This window comes from Haliaeetus albicilla, chromosome 4 (assembly GCF_947461875.1).
Source record: "Haliaeetus albicilla chromosome 4, bHalAlb1.1, whole genome shotgun sequence".
Classification (NCBI taxonomy): Eukaryota; Metazoa; Chordata; class Aves; order Accipitriformes; family Accipitridae; genus Haliaeetus; species Haliaeetus albicilla.
Window position 1 is genome coordinate 44,965,842 of NC_091486.1, and position 7,360 is coordinate 44,973,201.

Below are 7,360 nucleotides of genomic sequence, written 5' to 3' on the forward strand. Positions count from 1 at the left end.
GGGTTGAGCTGGCCTTCGGGATAATTTGGCTCCTTCCTTTGCTACTTGCGTGACTACTTTTTTCCAACCATTTATTGTTTCCTGCCCACTTCTCCTCAACTCCCATCCTCTTTCAAAGGTAATTATGATTTAACTTTCAGGACAGATCATACAGTAGGTAGATATGGGATAAAAGTATAGGTTGGTCTATATCTTCTGAGCTGTAGGCTGAGCTATTACACCTTTATAGGCTGGCCAAGGCCATGGGTAGAGTTCTATTTGCTAATTCTTATTTCTTTACCATACCCGAGGATAGGTAAGTAGGGGGGTGGCAGCATAGTCTGAGGCATTGGGCTTAGCCTTGCATGACAAGAAGCCCAGCCTGATTGATGCCATAGGAAGGGAGACAGAAAAGGAGCATGGCAAATGCAGCTGCTAAAGCAGTGGCTGAAAGCTGGTCACTCCTGCATACAAGGTGGGAAAGTGTGGGCTGGAGAGCCTGAGGGCTCTGCTGCTAATGCTAGCCACAGGTAAGCAGCAGGTCCTCTTCAAAGAAGGTGACATGCAATACAGTCTTTCAAAAGGGCCTTGGTAATTGGTGTCAACTGGAGTCCTGTGACAGGGACAGTAGGGCAATCAGCCTGCAGCTCTGCAGCAGTTACAAGTACCACTGAAACACTTTTGATGACAGATGCTGTTCTATGGGTTGCATTCGTTGGTTTTTTTTAATTGTTTTATTGAGCTACAATTATTTCTTTGCAATGAGATGATGGGATTGGCACTGATCTCTTTCTGGAGCGTGTTCTGACATTCTTTGTCATGCAAAACTTTCCCCTCTGTTCCTGAGAGGAACAATCGCCACAAAAGGGAATGAATCCTGTGAGTAACAGCTTCACCAGCAGGCTTGGACTTTGTGAATCCCCAAAGGCAACAGACATGGCTGGTGCTCCATCCTCGAATATTGATGTGCTGACAACCTAGAGTGATTTTTGGGATGTTTCCTGATAGCAGCCAGACTTATCCAGATATTTTCGATTAGACACAGGAAAACACATTTTGTCAGTCCTCTGCCACTATATACAAGACTTTGAAAGATGACATTGCTCGTAGAAAGATCTGACATCAGTAGGGTTAGGCTAGGTACTTGCTTGTTTTCATCAGTTATGATCAGGAACAGGGAAGACTTGACCTGATAATCCAGTTCAAGACTCTATAGGGAAAGGAAGGTAACCCAAGGCACAGAAATCAGAGTGTGGGTTTGTTGGACTTTCAGCAAAGTAAGCAGGGGAACAGACTATTTTCCAAACCTGTTTCCTGACCAGTAAATGTCAATGGCAGTGCTAGGCTTCCCCTGACATTTCTGTGTTACAGGTTGTCCTGGATGCTCCTGTACGGAACTCAACTTTTTAAAATATGCTTTCATGCAACAATATTGTCTCACCTCTTTTCAAATGCCATTTCCCTGCAGTCATTGCCAAGGTAATGGCTCTTCCACAAAGGATCCCCTTTCCCCCAGAGATTTGCATGAACTGACAGCAAAGACAGAGAGCTGGAGCAGGACTCCACAACCTGGGCAATACGTGCTTCCTCAACTCTGTCCTGCAGTGCCTGATGTATACACCCGCTCTGGCCAACTACCTGCTCTCTCTTGAGCACAGCCAGTCGTGTGAATACTTTTACGAACATCTCCTTGTAAATCTGTTTGTCACTTCCCAAGGATTCCTAGAATAATTTCAGCTGCTTTTACACATTTTCTTCCCTTCTTGTAGGAGCGAACTACTAACTTCTTTCTTCTTAGGAATAGGAGAACATTTCCAGCTTGGCATGCAAGAAAAGGCCCACGAGTTCTTATGCTATACTGTCGATGCCACGCAGAGAGCTTGTCTGAGTGGAAGCAGCAAGTATGTGCAAGCAAATTACCTTTTCAGTGTTCCTGAGCCCTTTGGACTCCTTGATGTACTCCCATCAAGGAAACCCTACACCCAAGGTTTTCAGACAAAGCAAAACTCTGGAGGAGGTAACTCTGCCTTACCATTTTTTTCCAGCTTGGGCATCTTTTCTCAAGCAACTACCATTGTCCATCAAATATTTGGGGGCTTTCTGAGATCCAGAGGTACTTTTTAAAAATGTTACTGTCCTTAGAATGATCTGTGGGTCTTTCCCTGTTTGTGGTAAACAGCTTCTAGTATGCAGCAGTAAGTCCAGTGTGGCTAAAGTAGTATGTGTTGGTCGTTGAAATGGGCAGAGTTAGTCTCCTTCCCAACCTGAGAAGGATTTCTCTTTGCCTTCCAGTAACATGCTTCAGCTGCAAAGCCACTTCCGACACCTACGAGGCATTCCTTGATACTGCTTTGTATATCACGGTAAGATGTTTTGAAATTGTGGTGCAAAATGTTTCAAGGCTCCCGCAGGGGCCTAGTTTATCTCCAGTAAACTCCATTGATGTAAAACTGTGGGCTGTTACCACACAAGAGCTTGGTGATGGATGGGAAGTGTGAAATGTGTTCATCTGATTCCTCTCAATATAAACAATGCTAAGGCCACATAATAAAATGTGACCCTCACTGTATATGTAAACTTTAACCATTTTGTCAGTCCTCATATAACCGCAGGCTGGGAGGAGACAGATGATATGTATATAGTTCTTTTTTGCCCGCCCAAAACTGATTTTGTTGTTAACTGCAGAGCCTTAAACAAGAGATCTGAGACATTTATCATAGTATTAAGCGAGGTTATGAACGGGGTGATCTTTAGTATGTATAAATAGAAGGTGTGTATAAATAGAGGGTGTATTGAAATGGCAGTGTATGGGCAATTTGTTGTATGCATTTGTTGAGGGGGAGGTGTCTGTTGTGAATTTGTTTGGGTTCTGGTGATCGCAGCTGGTGTTGTGCAAGGTGTTGGCTGTTACACAGGTTGTCTGCTGTCGTGCCCAAGCAGTGGGGAGCTTGGTCGGAGATACATTGTATAGAAGACCCCTCAGCCAATGAGGAGAGTTCGAGAAGTTTCTAGGAGAACTACTGCACCCACACAACCAGGAGGTGGAGAGTCTTTTGGAAGGACACGCCTAGCCTGAATATGTAACTAATGTTAGACTATAAAAGAAGCTGGGTTGTTTTTCACAGGGCGCGTTGTGGTAGAGCAGAGATTGTGGGTGTGTGTGTAGTGCTGTTTGCTTGCCTTTATTTATTTAATAAATTGTAAACTTTGATTGGAATCCTGTTTGAGACTGAATTAATTTATCACAGGAAGGGAACTGGGCTTCTGTGCTGCTTCTGTGGAAGCCCTGTAAAAGGTCTCCCAGTGCTGGGTGTCAGCTGGGCAAAGAGTAAGGATGGTATCTACAGCCATGATGATACTGTCATACCACCCTGTTTTGGGCCTCAATACACGTCTGATTGCTGTATGGATGAGGTTGATTGCTTTTGTGATTTTTGAGCATATGTACTACAGGCAACTCTGGTACTGCCCAGAGGTAGCTGTTTATTGGGGTAACTCTTGATACCACATGGGCAGCTGTTTCTTGGGATTTTGATTTTCCAGGAGCTTAGTGCTCGCCTTTCATTCTCATCCAGGCAGCCTCATGTGTCACTGGAGGTCTGGAAGACTTTGTCAAACCTGAGCAGCTGGATGGTGAAAATGTCTGTAAATGTAGCAATAAGTTTATTATTAATGACATCTTCACAGTAGGTACTGGGTTAGGGTATTGCATGTCTGGGAGCAGTAGTTATGTTTTGACTTAATTGAGAAACCCAGTCATGAGACAGCTTGGGTTTTTTTCTTTTTTTTTTTTCCCCATACAACAAATCCATCCAAATCATCCAGAACTTGAAAAATAATGCATTTGTTTCTAAGACAGGTAATATTTTTCCTTCTGCCTGAATATTTGGAAAGCTTTGATAGGCATTTTATTCCTGGCCATGTCTGCCCTGGAGGTGGTCAACCTTCCTAGCTATGAAGTTGCCCACTGAACTACCCCTACGGCCAGAAGGGAAAAGACATGTCCCATATGCAGTGGTGAGTTGAAGCAAGAAGGAGCTCTGGACAGTAATTTGGCAGCAGCAGCTTCCTCAAAAAAGCAATCAACAATTTCATTTCCAAGGCTTTTCGGATGCTTGCGTCTCTGTCCAGGAGACCTTGGTCCTTGAAGAAGTAGCCACCCCTGCTGGCTCTCTGAACAGTGTCATGCCTTGTTCTTGTAAAGACTGCAGACTGCTGCTTTCTGAAGTGAGCTACTGTAGACTGCAGCTACCTTCAGTGAGAGCGTGTGGCCTTAAGGGTTCTGAATAGTTGGGCAAATCAAGCATTAGCTCAACCATACATGGATGGGGGGGTGGAGTGGGGAGAAGATAGGTTGTAACAATTGGGTCTGTGCTTGTTTTCAAGGTGTGAACAGCTGGCCACTGCATCCAAGAGGCTTACAATACATCGTTCCTCCAATGTCCTGACAGTGTGCTTGAAGAGATTTGATGCTGTCTCTGGCAGAAAGATTAGCAAGCTATGTATACAAATGCACTGCAACTTTGTCTGCTTGGAAGGAGACATTTCCCAAAGGAGAATCCTTTTTTGAAAGTCCTTAATGTCTTCACAGGATGGCTATGAGGTGTAGCCATCTAAGAAAAATCAATGCAATAGCTATGCCTTCTCTTTCCCCTGTGTTAAGAGGAAAGTTCCAGTATGAAGGTAAGCACTTTTACTGTGTTCGTAAAGAGCTGGTTTGGCCAAGAAGAGTTTTCTGCCACTTAAATGATGAAATGGCAACAGCTGTTTTGGATGAACTGAGAAGATCTATTTCTATACCTCTGGGTGAGTCTTTGAACCTTGAAAGAGGGCTTTGGAACTTATAAATGAGGTTTGAACACTAAACACGAGGTTTTGTACCTTAAAAATGATTATTTGGACCCTCAAATGGAGGCTTTGGGCCGTTAAAAATTATTCTTTCAGCCCTGAAAATGAGCCTTGCATCTTAAAAATTAAGGTCTCTGCATTATCCAGGCGGCACGGGATTTCACTGGGCTGATTTCACTGGACAGCATCGTGCTGGGACAGACACTGGAGGAGGGGTGTCCCCAACGGGTCTGGGGGCCTTGCCCTGCACTCCCATTGCCCATGGGGATCCCAGCCACCCCTCCCACTGTGGGATAATTATAAGAACAGACACATAGTGAACAAGAGACACAATGGGACTGTTCAATTTGTGAGCCAGAGGCCTCAGCAAGCAGCAGGCCTCAAGGACGCAGCGAAGGCTAACTGTTGCTACAAAGTTTGATGAAATAAGCACAAAAAGCTGAACAAGTTGGGCCTACGTGACTGAAAGCAGGACAGACAAAGACAGGAGGAACCATTTGCGTGATCAGAAGGCCTCATCCAATCGAACTATTGCTTTAGGTGCGTGAACAGCACATGTTAACCAATCAGTAGATGGGTTGCGCATGGTTGTGGTATATAACCAAGTGTTACGCAGCAATTAAACGGAGAAATCGCTTGATCCACAGTATCTGTGTTGGTCCGTTTCTCCCCAGGGCGAGTCCCTGGCGATGCGTCGTTTCTCCTAGATTGTCGCGACTGGAACGCGCGACATCCCACCATAGTGTGACCACCTCAGGCTGGTGCAAGGAACAGCCCAGGACAGCCCCGGCCCCACCACTCACCCAGAAGTGTGAGTTCTCTCTACGTGTGTGTGAGCATGTGTGTGCTGGGGCTGCGTGCACACACGTGGCGTGGACAGTGTGCTGGGGCGCAGGAGTAGGGGTGCACGTGTTCGCGCCACGGGCCGTGGGGGACTTGATTCCCTCCTGTCCCTGTGAGCCACTCTGGGATCCCACTGCAGACAGACCCACCAGGCACAGGCCGGCACCTCCAGCTGAGAACTACTCTTTATTTTGCTTTTTTAGGTGGATTTTGGCAGCTGGGAAGCTTCCCAGCCCCTTTGCTCACAGCCCCGCTGCTGCAGCTGTTGCTCCTGGCACCTTCCCCTCTGTTGCAGGACGAGCATCGAGCGCTAGGGAGGTAGAAAGAAACGGATGGGATGGGATGGGCAGGGAGAAGACAGAGAAATCCTGCAGGCTTAGCTCAGGCCACCTGTGGTGGGATCTGCTTGGGATGAAGCCTCAAGGTGCCTGTGAAGTGGGAGAGGCCCCTTGTGCCCAAGCCCAGGAGAAAGTCCCAGGTGCAGCTGGTCAGCCTGGGGCTGAGTCAGGTGGAGCCTGACCTTGGGTGTCCCCAACAGGTATCCCCACTCAGGGCAAGGTGTCTTGGGGCCAGGACTTTGCAAGGGAAGGACAGACTCTCTGGTCTGGTCTGGGGAGAGCCAGCCATCAGCGGGGTCCCTCTGTCTTCAGCCAGGACTTTTATGTGCCACACGGAAAGCCAGTCTGGGTGCCCAGCCAGACCCCTTGGATGTCAGGGAGCTCCAGCCCAAAGCCACTCTCCAAAACCTGCTTCTGTCTCACAAGGGGTGTCAGAGAAATGCCCTCTTTCCCCCCCAGGGCTGTCCTCAGTGGAGGGATGGGCCCTGCAGCCGAGAGAAACACTGTCCCTTTTTGGAGATAGTTACCAGGGGAGCTGCCTCTGCTGCTCCAGCTTCCGCCTGTTGGTCTCCACAACATGCTTGAATATGTCCCGCCGTGCTTGATACGGCTCCAGCCTTTTCAGGACCTGGGCGGCTCGTGGGGAAAGGTTGCTGCAACGACAGGGAAATGTCATCCCTCAGCCTCTGCTGGAGACCCTTCTGCTTCTCCCCGCCTCCAGCCCCTGTGCCCACCTGCTCCCATGTCCACCCACGCTTTGACCCTGCGGTGAGTTTTGGGCCTTGGCTGTGGGGGTGACCCGGGCCATGCCCGTGTTAGGAGACATCAGAGGCTGTCCTACACCACCCCAGGATGCAGGGACCGGGGTGCTGGACATCTCTGCGGGGTCACGGCTACGCGACGGCGCACATGTACCCAGGCTGGAGCCTTTTCAGCTGGGCTGCTGATGCCATCTCCTCTTCTGGGAGAGCGTTTTCAGCCTTCCTCCACTTCTTCTTTTCCTCCTTGCCCCTGGGCTGGGCTGGAGGGTGGGGAGCCCACAGGCCGCTAGTGCTGAGCTCCTGCGGAGGAGAAGACACTCTCAGCAAACCAGATGGGAAGCAGAGGTGGTGTTCCCCGGGGACCTCCTGGGAGGAGCCTGCAGCAGGATGTGGGGGCCGGGAGACTCACCACCACGTGCCCACAGGGAAATGTCAGGGGAGGACCAGGGGTTGGCTGCAGCTCCCAGCTGACCCTCCAGTTTCCCTCTGACACCACTGATGGCATCGTAAGTGAGGAGGAGGGAAGCGCCACTGGCAGGGCGGGAACTGACAAGGAGCTCTCCACCAGCTTCGCCAGAGCAGACTGCGTGA

General features: G+C 48.7%; 1 long non-coding RNA gene across 1 annotated transcript; it reads right to left on the bottom strand.

Annotated features, from left to right (window-relative positions):
• Positions 1-5,902: 5,902 nt before the first annotated feature.
• LOC138685001 (uncharacterized) lies at positions 5,903-7,064 on the bottom strand. The gene is made up of 3 exons (XR_011324218.1): positions 6,924-7,064; positions 6,536-6,661; positions 5,903-5,980 (listed from the first exon to the last, which is right to left on the bottom strand). It is a non-coding gene; the product is annotated as an uncharacterized lncRNA (long non-coding RNA).
• Between the last annotated feature and the right edge of the window lie 296 nt (positions 7,065-7,360).